Source organism: Ruditapes philippinarum, unplaced genomic scaffold, assembly GCF_026571515.1.
Source record: "Ruditapes philippinarum isolate M1 unplaced genomic scaffold, ASM2657151v2 ctg5168_1_1_1_1, whole genome shotgun sequence".
In the NCBI taxonomy this organism is placed as follows: Eukaryota; Metazoa; Mollusca; class Bivalvia; order Venerida; family Veneridae; genus Ruditapes; species Ruditapes philippinarum.
Genome location: NW_026862788.1, coordinates 151,568 through 166,236, shown reverse-complemented (window position 1 = coordinate 166,236; position 14,669 = coordinate 151,568).

Below are 14,669 nucleotides of genomic sequence, written 5' to 3'. Positions count from 1 at the left end.
TTAAAGCAAAAATTTACCAATGGTTTAAGTGCATGGATTAAGTAACTGGCTGCTGTGAATGTACATGTTGATTCAAATTATTCATATAATGTTAAGTATGAAAATAGAACTTTACTTTAAATTAAAATTAAATCATGATAAAAATTTTATCGCGTTTTACAAATCATACAAATGTATAAACAATGTACATGTATGTTTAATACTGGCATCCAAGAAAACTGAACCTGTATGTATTTTTTGCAAATATATAAATTTAATTTAATGGCTGTATCATTTTAATATCCATTTCCTGTTCAGGGAGGGCTTTTGTAAGTGTATATACATGTAGGTTGTTTGTTCATATATGTTGTAGCATGGATAATATAATTATTGGTGTGTAATTTATTTAGTATTTAAAAAAAATCCTATTCTGATCTCAACAACAGGAGTAGTGTCATCAATAATTTAGATTTCTCAAGAGAAAAGTGGCACATTATCTAATTTGATTAATGGTATTACATTTACACTATAGTTGATAAAACACTTTTCTTGCCATTGTCCCATCTGGGAATATATTGCCACCAAATTCAACGCTGACACATTTCTTTCAGTAATGTTCAAGAATTGGAACATTGTCACTGAAATGAAACTTTTAATTTTCTGATTTACTAAATACATGTATGTTTGATTGCAGTTTTTGACAATTGATTTTAAATGCAAAGATTGAATTGTGAGTATTTCAATGATTTATGCAAAACATAAGTTGTCTTGACACAGATTACATTATTAAAATCATTAATTGCAATGCTTAAAAAGCAACCCAACTATTGCATACCAGGATCAGGTGACATATCTGTGCTGACTGATTAAGGTGAGCACTGTTTGACTTACAGTCAGTACATATTTTTAAGCTTTTTCCTAATGATGTCTGGATTCAAATGTAAGCATGTCCATTTAAGATGTTTAGTGTGGTGTTCTGCCTTCGCTTATTGGGGCAGAATCTTTCACAATGGGGAATATCTAGATATAAAAATGTAACAAAGTTTAATCCACTTTTCCAGCTTTTATTTAATTTGTTAACACATATATTTTAATCAGGCAGAATGATCTAATATAAACAGAATATTAAATTCTAACATATTAATGAAAGTTAGTTTTACATTCATTTACTTGAACAAATAGATAATATTCAAATATTAAGTAACATCTTGTTACCTGAAGTTTTTAACAAAGTTATTAACATAATTATATTTTTTTCAAGTATTCAAAATAAGAACAGCTTAGTGTTCTTAACTAAATTTTAGTTGTTTAACATCAAACATTTACAAAATGTACATAGAATAAAATACAACTTACCTAGATATAAAAATATAAGAAAGTTTAATCCACTTTTCCAGCTTTTATTTAATTTGTCAACACATATAGTTTAATCAGGCAGAATGATACTGCCAGCTGGAAAAGGGATCTTTTAAGGGGTTCTCTCACTGTCCATTGGTTTAACTTAGTTGACCAATAATTAAACATTATTTCTGGAGAGGCGGAACTACAAGTTCTGGCTTAATTCTGAAAATACTTGAGAAATAACTTACATATTTTCTAATCACTATTTGTAAATTTAGTTGTCTATGTTTTTAAAAGAATAAAGTTTATCACAGATGTTAATATAACAAGCATTTTGCAATTCTTTGTCTAGTGTAAAAGGTTTTTAGCACATTGGCTTCTCTGTAACAACATGTCACCTGTTTGAGACATTCCAATTGACCACATAAATGAACTTGAGATTTAACAAAGAAAAAAAGGGTATAATCTAGTTTTATCATTTATAAATTTATGCTTAATTTTGAAATCAGAAAATACAAAATAAAATTTAAAATGAAATTCAATACAAATATTTCACTCACTTATTTAATATACATAATGTAAAATATAAAAAGAAAATAGCTAATTTTTCATAGCATGACACGACCTCCCCCCTGAAATTACTTTATTCCTATAAAGTGTAAAAGTTTGTTTGTCGGACAGTGAGAGTTCTAGGTAAGTAACGGCAAAATATACAAATATAAACATGCTTGCAAAAACACCAAAATTGTGAAACATACTAATAACGTATACAATAATGTTGTAATATAAGATATAAAGATTAAAACCAAAATAATTCCATATTTGAAATAAGTAATATCTTTTTCCCTGTTATCAACATCATGTAATACAAAGTTAGTGAAAAATATATATGTACATGTATCATACAGACTTTATAAATCAGTATTACAATAAAACTCTTCAAACAAAATATACAATAAGACTTTTCTATTTTGCAGATTATTTAGGTGCTGTATCTTTAGTTCATATCAGGCAAATGGTTTGACAAAGGTATAAGGAGTTGACCATGTTGGAAATAAAAATAAACACAATATGTAGAACTCAAAATTTTTCTTATCTTCCTAGATGTTAAGGGTGAAACATGGTGCTGTTTTTGGACACTGACTAATTTTCCTGAAAGTTTGTTTGTCAGGTGGCAACAGTCCCAGTCAAATGACAGAATTGGGTACCAAAAACCTCTGATAGAAATACAGTCAAGGGTTTGTGGTACGTAAGCACGCCAGTAGTTTGGACACAAAGACAAATGTATTAAAGGAATTTGTACACAATCTTTTCCATTCGTTAATTCAACGACAAGAGAATTTGATGTTTTCCGTTGTTTTAGAAGGTATATTGTAACAAACACAATGAATAGGAAAGTACAAATTGATAGTGCTAAAATATAGTGTTCCAATTGAATATTTAATGTTTCGAAAAAATTAGGTGCATCAGTACTTGTAACTTTCTTTTGTTTATAAATAAATGATGGAACAGTTGAGGCTGAAACATGTTTCATTTGAGTATTTCTCAAAACAGTTACCATAATTAAAAGTTTCCTCAATTTAAGTGAAACAAAAATAAGTATAAACAGACATAAAATATGAAAAACAAGATCAACAAGGAAAGGCGGCGTTCAATGAACGCAACCCCCCATAAACCTGCCACAGCTGTTGTACAATACAATAAAATTTCATCTGTGGAAAGCCAAGAGTCTTCAACTGTTATTTGTCCAGCTAGTAGAGGTTCAGTTAATGTCTGAAATGCTATAGCATCATTCTTAGCAGCTTCAGCCATTTTTTGTAGACTTAGATGAGACTTTCTGTCATCAGTTATTATTTGATTCATTGAATGATTATATAGCCTAAAGTGTGGTACTTCAATATTAAGTGGGTTTTCAAAAAGTGAGTTACTTTCAATAGATTGTATTGAAGTATCATTGAAGAATTGTTGTAGAACTGCCAAATTTATGGGGTGTAATTTAGAAATTGTTGTTTCTTGACAATTTGACAATCTTTGAGGTAAGAACATATTCTTAGCTGTAACTGAACATTGGCATGGTACAGATATTGTACAAAAATTACATCCAGTTACCATGTGCCTAGATGAATTACATATGAATTGTAATGTTTCAATTTTATATACAACAATACTTGTTTTAGATAAGACAATCATGTTTGGATTTATATGATCTAAAATAAATCTGAAATTACAATTTTGTTTTACCATAGCTTTATCATTCTGAAATACACCAAGGATACAATTTGGAGTTGTTATTGGTGTAAGAACTTTATTAAATTTACACAAAAATTTAAAATTGTTCATTTTACAATTTGCAAGATCATTTTGATTAAATGTTGTATAAAATTGGGAATCATGTGTCATAGCAAAAAATTGAGGTAAACCTATTAACTGGGTTGCGTGGTTTGTAGAGTCATTTACTGGTACAGAAAATGACTGTATATTGTACAAGGTTAAAGGTCTTTTGAATGGAACAATAGGAAGTTTTAGGGCAACATATAACATTGACCCTTTTCGTGCATAAACTGTTTTTACATTTTCATATATGTCATTAATATCTGTATATACAAGATGAAAACCATTAAATTTGTTATGAATTATTGTCTGAATATCATGTAGTGCTTTTGACATTGTATTTGTATGAATTAAATGAGGAGAAAGCTTGCCTTCTACTAAATCAAACACACTATCTAAGATTTCATTAAATCTGTTTTCTATGTTTCTGGAGTTTTCAATATGTTTTGCAAGAAATACATTCATGGTAGTAAAAGCTCTTTCTAGATTATCGTAGGAACTGTATAATTCATTTTGGATATGTTGGATGGCCAACTCATTTGTTTTTAAACCTTCCATTAAATTGGACATTCTTTGATCAGAAGCCTTTATATAAGAAGCAAGGTTTTCTTCATGTTGTTCCACACCAGATACAACTTTTGAAGTTATTTTGTTAAGTGCATTTATGTGATGTGCCAACCTTTCTACATCTTCTATTGTTGCAGTTCCAAATATAGATTTTGATAAATCTCCAATGAAGGATAATATTGCACGTTTAGATCTACTTTTTACATTCAAATTTCTTTCAGGAATAAGTTTGTAAATTGTTTTCAATGTACTGTTAATCATGATTTCTGTTGCATGTCTTATTTGGTTGACTTCCAATAGTACATCATTAACAAATAGACATGATTTTGCATATTTTGTACATCCTGGCATATCAATCATATTGAGACTTGTTGGTAATTCAATTTCAAAGGTATGTACCCGGATTCTCCACCACGTGTTCTGCTTTCGTTTATTGGGCCAGAATCTTTCACAATGGGGAATATCTAGATATAAAAATGTAACAAAGTTTAATCCACTTTTCCAGCTTTTATTTAATTTGTTAACACATATATTTTAATCAGGCAGAATGATCTAATATAAACAGAATATTAAATTCTAACATATTAATGAAAGTTAGTTTTACATTCATTTACTTGAACAAATAGATAATATTCAAATATTAAGTAACATCTTGTTACCTGAAGTTTTTAACAAAGTTATTAACATAATTATATTTTTTTCAAGTATTCAAAATAAGAACAGCTTAGTGTTCTTAACTAAATTTTAGTTGTTTAACATCAAACATTTACAAAATGTACATAGAATAAAATACAACTTACCTAGATATAAAAATGTAACAAAGTTTAATCCACTTTTCCAGCTTTTATTTAATTTGTTAACACATATATTTTAATCAGGCAGAATGATACTGCCAGCTGGAAAAGGGATCTTTTAAGGGGTTCTCTCACTGTCCATTGGTTTAACTTAGTTGACCAATAACTAAACATTATTTCTGGAGAGGCGGAACTACAAGTTCTGGCTTAATTCTGAAAATACTTGAGAAATAACTTACATATTTTCTAATCACTATTTGTAAATTTAGTTGTCTATGTTTTTAAAAGAATAAAGTTTATCACAGATGTTAATATAACAAGCATTTTGCAATTCTTTGTCTAGTGTAAAAGGTTTTTAGCACATTGGCTTCTCTGTAACAACATGTCACCTGTTTGAGACATTCCAATTGACCACATAAATGTACTTGAGATTTAACAAAGAAAAAAAGGGTATAATCTAGTTTTATCATTTATAAATTTATGCTTAATTTTGAAATCAGAAAATACAAAATAAAATTTAAAATGAAATTCAATACAAATATTTCACTCACTTATTTAATATACATAATGTAAAATATAAAAAGAAAATAGCTAATTTTTCATAGCATGACAGTGGTAAGAGTAATAAAAAGTTGGTAATGTGATTCTTTCATTAAACAAACAACATGTTAAAGCAAATTTCAATAAGTACATTAGATGAAACTTGAAATAGAGATATATAAATAATTACAGAAAGCTTCAGTGGTGGAGGAAGACCTAAGGTGTCCCTCTATGCTTTATTCCCATCACAAGTGGGCGCCTGAGTAAAACAGCTGATCTTCTGTAAGCTAGCTAGAATATTGAACTTTCACACATAAAAAAATTTAACGCAGCAATTGCCTTTAGATTCAAGGATATTTTCATGAAAATTTTGAAAATGTATTTAAAAGTAAAATATTATATTGTGAAGCAAACAAAGAAAATAATTTATACATTGCAACTCCACATAAATTACCACAAATAGGTCAAAACACCCCTTACTGTGTTAGTAACACATTTAAAAATTATGTTGATTTATACAGAAATATGTCAATAATCTCACATAACATGTAAATTATTAATTGAATCATGAATACTATTCTTAAAATATTTACACTTTTTTTCTCAAGTTTAATTTTCGTAAGTTGGCACATCTGGAGGTGTGTAGCTTTTAAGTCTCTGGGATAGAAACACTGAGCATTGTAGGGCAAGTGTACTCTTCTATAGAAGTGTGTTTAATTGTGAATATAACACTAATTATGCTTGATTTAATTTGTTCTGCATGTAAAGAGCTTATTGTCACAATCAAAACAGAATGCTTTTAATGTCAAAGATACAATTTCAGGGTTAATGCTTTTAGAAGCATATTATTTAATCTTAACAAATGGAAAGATTGCATTTTGCTTTCAAAGCATTTAACAATTAATTATTATCCAATTACTCGTAAGGTTTTTAAGTTCATTTGTAATATAAATCCGTGGTTCAAGTGATATATATGATCGGAAGATTGTTACTGTAAACTCCTTTTACACTACTATAATTATGTCCAATCTGACTAAAGTTTAGAACTACTTAATTATTTCTTATTACTTATTTCTACTTATTTCTTACATGTAGTAAATGTGTAGCGTTTAATTAGATTGCTATACATCCATCTGTGGCCTACCTTTAATAGATGTTATCAGGAACTTGGCAAATATAGATTTTTTCCTTCTTAAAACCACGTTACAAACAAACTTTAACTGTTAACAGCGTGCACTACTGTTCACAATTACAGAGTTATCAACATCTTGCAGTTATTATCAACAAATTTACACTAGTTGATAATGTAAAAGTTTTTTTTTTAATCCCAGTAAAAAGATAGGAAAAACTCATATTTGCCGAGTTCTTGTGTATCTCTTTTAATCTTATTTTATCCTTTAAGTTACTTTAAATCATTTGATTAAACATTTGTAAATTGACCAAGTTGAAATTGTAACCTGGAATAAAATAGGAAAATTGCACAAAAATTGCACCAAGTTCTTTCATATCTCTGTTAGTCTTATTTTATCTTTAAGTCACTACCGGTAATCAGTTGATGAAACATTTGCAAAATAATATTCATAATATCATTGCCTTCATGTCAGCTCAGTTGATCAAAACAATATCATATTTAAATTTTGATAATTGAATTATACATTTTACCATGTATGTTTCTCGTATGTTTTATTCCACCTGCTGAGCTCAACTTTGTAATACTGGAACAATTTTGGTGAGGCAAAATTTCTCCATGATAATTGATCTCGGGCATTAAGTCCCATGGTCCCATTGTCTCTCAAGTCATAGTGGAATAAGTAGTTGGTCATTCGAGTAGAAATTGCTACTGGAAACCCAGTTACAGTGAGATGTCACCAAAAATATGTTAAAATTCGTGTAGAAAAAAAAATCGACCAACAAAACCAAGCTTGTTCTTGCTAATATATCAACAGTTGGTAATTGATGGCATCATGATGATGAAGAAAGAATTATAAGATTTTTCTCTGATACTGCAGTAATCTACCTGATTTATCAAGATAAAAGAAAAGCTTTCATTTGTTTTTGTTCTTAACATTTCCCATTAGTCATGATAGGTTTACGGTGGTGTAACATTTACATTTATATTAAAGGGACATTAAGCTGAGATCTATCAGAAATTGGTCACATTCTATGCTGTAAAATACATTTAAAGTCATTGCCGGGAGTTTAAAATCCTCTTACTGTTAAAGATCCTTTTAACTACTGTACATACAAGATGTGATGTGAAAGCTTGATTGGATGTGATCCTAGGAATTAAAGCTTCTATCTTGGAGAAGAATTTTCAACAATAATTGAATCCAACTTTGAACAAGTTTGGCAATCACCATTTTGGCTACAAAGCCTGCATTATTAATACCTTAATTAAAAAATCTTAACAGAAAGTTTTATAAAAAGAAAAAAAGAAGAAAAAAACAACCATTTTTTTAATATCAAAAAATCGGTTGCTTTATTATCATTAAAAGTGGATTAAATTTGTGCTTGATTATCAAAGCTTTTAGTTAACTAGTTCTGTGCTTAATTTACTGAACAATTGTAATTTAATGATCTGCAATGCTTTCATTGTAGCATGTTTATAACACAAAAGGTATCCTGGAAATCATTATTTGTGATCACTGATAAAACGCTTCTCTTGTACTTGAATTATGGTATTTTAAGTGGAAATCAAACAAGTAATTAAACAAAAACCTTTATGAGGGCTTGCTCTGTGCAAAACTGTTCTATGTCCATCTTTTCCTAGTTGTCATATACTCCAGTTTTGCTGTGAGTTTGAATTACATTATTGAGTCACTTTAATGAGTAGTGCAATGAATAAGTTGTAATTAATATTATTGGCATATTTAACCATATTTGCATGCACTTAAAAGATATTTTAATTGATTTTGTAGGAGATTATATTACTGGATAGAGCATAAAATGATGTTTAATTGATATCAATAAAGCAATGTATAGATTTTATCTGTCTTCCTTAATCCTACTTTTTTACATGAATTGTGTTGGAGATGATGTTGAGAAAATTGTCTTTTGTCTCATATGTTTAAGTTACTGCTAATGATAGCTTTATTAGGACTTTTTGAGGCTTTCTAGTTTCAGAGTGGTTATTAGGTTATTGACTTCATACCACCTGGGAGAGGACGGCTCATAAGCTTTATAGCGTTATGCCCAATCCCAAAATGTATTTTGTAAATATTGTTCACATGTTGAATAAATATAGTGGAACCCCACTGTATCGTGCTATTCATTGTATCGATCTATTTACAAATCTTTAGATTTTTTTGCAAAATACGTCACCTACTGATTGTTAACATTTACAACAGTGTCACAAAAATCTTTCGCATTTATTTTTGTGCAGTAAAATGATCAAAAACATGTTTCCAGTACCGTAAGACGTTGTAGATAATAAATTGACTTATAAATAATGTGTTCATATTAAAAGTGCATTTGCTGTCTGTTAAAAGTTCCTAAATTTATGCTGACATTTTAAAACAGACATCTTTGATTCTAATTGACTGAAATGTCTAACATAAAGATGGTTAAGGCTTCCCAAACTTTGGCTAACTAAGTGATTTTCACAATGCATCGATATAATGGCGTGACCTAATTTATCAACCAGTTTGACATGTCTGTAAATATCCATATATTCCAAAGCTATAAACTATATATCAGTGATGTTTGCCATGTAAATATTATGGCAAAAGGATCAAAATAAATGATACAAAATAAATATTTAGAGACATTTGAATTTTTTAAATGCAGCTGTGATTTATGGGTTAATAGATCGATACAACAGGGTTCCAGGCTATGTTTTTGAACCACACTTATTTAACTTGCCCCTCATTGCTCAGTCACTCACAGTGTTTGAATCCTGCCAGGTGTCTTGGAATCTTTCATAATGAAGAAGGTATTCAGGTACATGTAGTTGATAGGTCACATCTGTTAATAATACTCAGGTCCCCACTTGTGCCTGAAATAATAAATGGAGGGCAAGTGCTGTCAGCCTGAACTTAGTAAAGCTGGATGGTTGGTATATGACCATTACATTGTACATGTAAGTGTGATTTAAAAGCCAAAAATAACATAGTAGGTTTCTGTATGTTTGGAATGTAAAAAAGGCAATGACAATAAAATGAAATTATTATGATTATGAATGACTTGTTTCTAGATGATAATAGTATTATTCAAAGCAATGATATCTTCTTCAAAAGTAAGTTCTGACAGAGTTGATGAATTATTGTATCATATTGTCCTGCAGTCTTAAGAATGGATTGTATATTATTCTGAGAGTAAGATAAATTTCAGACAATGTATCACAGAATGACATTCTTCAGGGAAAATGTTTGACAGATATTGATGTATGAGGAGTTCCAGTATTCTAATATTTGATTTATGTTCTTCACATTGTGCCATCTTGAGTTAATTATTTCACTTTGTTCTTTATATTTTTTCAGAGAAAAAGACATGTGTTTTATGATGTATATACTGCTTTTTATATGTTGGATGCTGACCCCGAAGCACTTGTCATTCACAGGTGGATGTCGACAAATTTATATAATCATGAGGATGTTATTCAGCTATTTATAGAAGGCCATTGACTCTTTTGTCATACCATTTAGGAGCTAAATTCCCATGGTTAAAACTTTAAATTCCAATATTCCATCATGATTAAGAAGAAAAAAAACACAGCTATTTACAGAAATATTTTCATAAATCACTTTGGCTTGAAATTGTAGCTTTACATTTGCATTTATATTGAAAAGAAATTAAGATATATTAAAAATTTGTGAGATATCCTACTGCAAGAGAATTGCCTTATTTATAAAATCCTCTAATATTTGATTTGAAAAGTTTTAATATCATCCTTTATTTGATTTTTGAACTGCTGCAGACATTTTATGCAAATTTCATTCATTCTATTTAAGGTATCACTTTCTCTTTGTCTACACTGATTTAAACTAAAAGCTTTGCTTTTAGTCATGAAAAGGTCAAGGGTCCATAGAGTCTCTTTGCAGACCAATGTTTTGTGAAGAACTTTGAAATTTCTCTGAATCGCTTTGGCTTAATATTAATGCAAGTAGTATTATCACACAGACTTGCCTGCTTAACAGTTTAATCTCAGCTTAGAACTTGGCTTGTGTATAAAATTTCTTGTATAAAATATATAAGTCGCTACAAATTGAAAACAAAACAGGTAGCATGTCCGTACATAACCCAAATTTAGAGTTATAAATTAACTGTATGGGCAAGAGTGTAAAAATCTGTTTTTAGCACTGGTGATGGGCAGTACGTCATAAAACTTTGAACTTGGCAAATAGAACTTTGACTTATAACTTGGCTAATAATTGAATAAAATATATTGGTCAGTTGCATATTAAAAATATGTAGGATGTCCGTACATGAGTCAAATTTAGAAGACTATATAAGTGCTATAAATATGAAAGTTGACGCTCTTTTGTTAGTTCTTTAGTTCATTGAGTAGGCCTACAGGCAAAGTGAGCTACTTGCATTAGTGCCACTAGTATAGAGTTAGACCAGCTCATACTACTTATTGTCTGCTTACTTTTAGTTGTTTGATACTGAAACTCCTTAAAATAACAATGGAGTCAGTTTAAAGTTCAAAGCAGGCAAGTCCATTGTAACAATTTAGCAAAGTAAGGACTTCAAACTTTTCAAAACCTGACTTTCTTCTATTTTGCTTGGTATTAAAGTTGCCTGGAGTTCATACACTGGCTAAATTTGACCAGTTCTCAGTCGTGATGAATCACAAAATAGATAGATATTCATGTAAATAACAGAGTTGGATCATTTGATGTACTATTTCAGTGAAACTTGACAAGTGACAGTATAAACTCGTAAAGATTTCTGTTAAAACATGATTAAATAATATAAAAATTACAAAAAATAAATTGATGGAATAATGAATTTAAAACATTAATATTATTGATGAATCATAAAAGTAGTTCTTCTTGACTGGCTTTTATATGTAAACAGTGATTGGTATTGAATTCAAGTAGTCAACTATTTCTTCTTGGCAATTATTATAAGGGCATGTCATAAATAATTCAGATTCCGTAGCACATAATTTAATTTGATTTATTGTAAAGCATAAATCTATTTCAAAACTATAACACACATGCCAAGACAATATCTCATTTGTACTGCTTGGTTAATCTTTGGTTTGATCACTAAGATGGAGATTTTGTACACTATGACTAGTAAGGTAATCACTGTAATTCAAAGCTATATCAAACACAAATCATAATTATATAAACTATTTATTATGCTAAAACTTACACTGTGGTTTCTGTAGCCAAGTGGTTAAGGTTGTTGTCTTTAAACCACTTGTCCCTCACTGCTATATTGGATTTGAATCCCAGCTGGGCTTTTGGATTCTTCTATGTGAAAAAGTTGTCCAGCTTGCTTCTGGAACATTGGTGGTTCTTTGCCTGGTAACTGACGAAATTATTTTTTTTCCATTTGAACAATGATTGTTAGGAAAAAGACTCTTAATTTATATTTCCAAGTTTAGCACTTAAGGTCAGTCCATAATTCTTTTTCTTTAATAACCAAATTCTTAAATTCGAAAGATATCTTTTACTTGTCATATTTCATACCACTAACTCAGTTTTTTTTCCAGTTTTTTTTTTGCAAAAATTTGACACAAAAAATCTGAAAATTATTCAAATATTTTATACTCAAATCTAAAATTTTATGGTTTCAAGGTTTTGTGGACCTCAGTCAGGAGCTCCTTTAAACAAATCAAATGGGAAAAGTCATTTATATATCTTATTAAGTGACTTTTTTTAGCAGTCATTGCAATCTAGTTGTGCTTTTCTCTTGCTTTAATTCCTATTTGATTCTCTCATTTTCAGAATTTTAATTATGAGGATAAAAAGTGTATAAAATAAATTTAAGTCACATGGTCGCTCATTATATAAATTTCCTGAAAACAGAAAAAAAAATCTTTTACAATTGTGAGAAATTTGTGAAAGCTTTTAGTTAATTTGTGCCACACTTCACCTCAGCTGCATTGTATTGTCAGCACTGTCTACTGTGGTATAAAAGGTCTTTAGAATTTTACATATTGATAAATAGCTTCATTTGTACTGCTATAGTATATCATATTTCAATTTTAAATCAAACATTAAAACTTTATGAAAAGAAGCTATTGAGCTAAGCTGTTTTGGATGGTGTTAATGTGTTTCAGTGTTTTCTGTTTGTTCAAGTTTTGACATATTATTTATTTGCTGTGTTGATTTGAAGTTAATGTTAAAACAAATATTTGCTTTAAACAAAAGTAATAATACCATAATTATAAATTGGCATATCTCATCATAGCCTCAAGTTAAATTTACATAGGTCATCAAAGCCTCATGTAACATGGGCTCATCTCATCATAACCTCAAGTTAAATTGGCATATATCATCATAGCCTCAAGTTAAATTGGTATATCTCACCATATATAGGGTCAAGTTAGATGGGCATATCTTATTATAGTCTCAAGTTAAATGGGCATATTATATTATAGCCACAAGTAAATGGGCATATGTTAATATAGCCACAAGTAAATGGGCATATCTTATTATAGCCCCAAGTAAAGTGGCATATCTTATTATAGCCACAAGTAAATGGGCATATGTTAATATAGCCACAAGTAAATGGGCATATCTTATTATAGCCCCAAGTACAGTTATCTATCTTATTATAGCCACAAGTAAATGGGCATATCTTATTATAGCCACAAGTAAATGGGCATATCTTATTATAGCCACAAGTAAATGGGCATATCTTATTATAGCCACAAGTAAATGGGCATATCTTATTATAGCCACAAATAAATGGGCATATCTTATTATAGCCACAAGTAAATGGGCATATCTTATTATAGCCACAAGTAAATGGGCATATCTTATTATAGCCACAAGTAAATGGGCATATCTTATTATAGCCACAAGTAAATGGGCATATCTTATTATAGCCACAAGTAAATGGGCATATCTTATTATACTTATTATAGCCACAAATAAATGGGCATATCTTATTATAGCCACAAGTAAATGGGCATATCTTATTATAGCCACAAGTAAATGGGCATATGTGGGCACCTGAGTAGGACAAATGACCTTCCATAAGCCAGCTCTATAGCTTTCATCCATAGAAAATAGATATAAAAATAAGATGGGATTTGATCCTAAAGTGTTTAGGTGCAAGTGATTTGAATTCTACTTAATCTTCGGTTACATTTTGTTCCAATTTGATTGATATTGTTCATAATAATTTAAAGGAGCAAAGTAAAATAATATCGTAATAATGGCTTAATATTTTTCCTTTAAAAGACCTAATTCATTAATAAGAAATCTATTTCTTGTGTTTAGATGCCAGTTTTATCAATTAAGATAAAGTTATTGATTGTGTAAAATGCACTACAATATTACAACTTTTCATTTGCCTTATCAGTAAATCAGTCAGTGTGGTTGTAATATATGGTGCTTTTACTAAATGAGCTAAATGGCTTTATACACTCAGGAATTAAGTTTTATGGTAAGAAATAAATGAGCTCAGGCTCTGAGGTAATAAAACTTGAGTCCTCAAATTGCAGGATTTTCATTGGTCAGAGTACATTCTGTGGCAGGTTCTGGCCAATCAAATACCTGAGCTTGGAGACTATCTGTATAACTGCAGAGACTGGCCTAGCTTACAATAATTTGGATAAATTAAAATATATGTGTCAACCAAAAAAATGCCCTTACTTTGTTTATTACATAGTGGAAATATATATATGTTAACATGCATAATGTCACATGGAATTGTAAACATTCATTTCATTGACAAATCGGCACAAAACTATTACCTTTGGCCATTAGTAGAGTATCATGACAAAATGTGGTCAATAGTTTAACATGTACAAACATTATATCATACAATATATAACAAAAAGAAACTTTCATATATGTTTTTGTGCCCCCCACTATAAGGAGGGGGGGGGCATTTAGATTTACCCTTGTCCGTCCGTCCATTCGTCTGCCCGTCCGTCCTTCCGTCCGTTCCCTTTTTGTGTCGCACATAGCTCAAAAAGTAATTGACCTAGAG